This window comes from Chenopodium album, chromosome 8 (assembly GCF_948465745.1).
Source record: "Chenopodium album chromosome 8, dcCheAlbu1.1, whole genome shotgun sequence".
NCBI classification, from domain to species: domain Eukaryota; kingdom Viridiplantae; phylum Streptophyta; class Magnoliopsida; order Caryophyllales; family Amaranthaceae; genus Chenopodium; species Chenopodium album.
Window position 1 is genome coordinate 34,405,990 of NC_137841.1, and position 1,432 is coordinate 34,407,421.

Consider the following 1,432-nt stretch of genomic DNA (forward strand, 5'->3'; position numbering starts at 1 on the left):
GGAGCAATCACGAGCATTGGAGAAGCACGACCAGATTCAATAGCCCAGGGCCGGTTAGAGCCATCGAACCGGTGATTAAGGGCTCGGTATAGGTGATACCGGGGCATTTGGACCGAGTATTCAAGACCCAAAGAGGAAACCCAGATTGGCCCGAAGAATTGGAGCCCAATCGAAGTCCAAATAGTGGCCCAAATGAGCCGCCCGGCCAAAGAGGCTGGCGCCCGGAGGCGCGCCCGGCCGGGCGGGAGAAGCAAAGGCTGGCGCCCGGTGACGCGCCCGGCCGGGCGCGAGATTTCTATTAGAGACAAAAAAAGGCGCGCCTGATCGGGCGGTGCCTCGCCCGATCGGGCGCGTGTTTTCTTAGTAGACGATTAACGTAGTTTTAATTTGTTTTAGTTTAGGATTTTGTACGGAGTATAAATACTCCTCCGTAATACGTTTTTAGGATCTCTTCTTCGTCTCTTCTTCTTCTCTTTTTCACTTTTATTTACTCTCTTAATTATTCTCTTAGATTTCTTTTCTCTTAAACCTTTGTTATTAATTCTTCCTTTAATTCCAGATTTATTTTGGTAACGATTTCTCTTCCCTTAATCTTAGTTGTTTATTTTATTCCTTTAATCATGTCTTATTTTATTTCTTTGATTTGTTTAGTTTTTAATATGTGTGAGTAGTTTAATTTCTAGGGTTTATGGGGATCTAATAAATAATATGAAGGGGTAATTTATTGTTGTTAATTATCAATGCTAGATTAATTTCCTATTGATTGATTTAATGCTCTGTGACTAGATTAGGCCTATCTTTTATGCATGAGTTAGACAATATTGATTCAAGATTCGAGAGATGAGAATTGATGTTTAGGTCTAGTTTCAATAGGCAGGTTAATTTATAAATGGTTAAGTCGAGATTCGAGAGATGAGATTTAATACCGGTAAATTAATTGTGTGATTGTAATACGTAGCGAGAGCCCTTTACAATTTGGTTAATTGATGCATTGATGATTGAATATTATTGATTATTAGTATTGCATGATAATTTCTTATTGGATTGTTTTAATGTTTTACAATTGCGGCTTGTAAAAGTATAGCAATATTAAATTGATGAATCGAGCAGATGTTAATTTGATATTAAAGGCTATTTTCAATAAGAACTTAGATCTAGTAAATTGCGACAGCCTGTTAGATCTATGTTGATTAATAAATCGCGAGAGCCTGTTAATCACGTTATTTATGCAATGTCAATGATTGATTACTATGTTTTACCCTGGAGTATTATTTATTAGTGAACCTATGCCCTAGATCCTTTTATATATTGTATTCGCCATATTCCTATTGTTTGTAGTTTAGTTTCATACTCAATTATAAATATTGGTTAATTAGATAATTTAGATTATAATAATTAATTATGAGTAAAAAGACTTGTTTCCCTGTGGAGA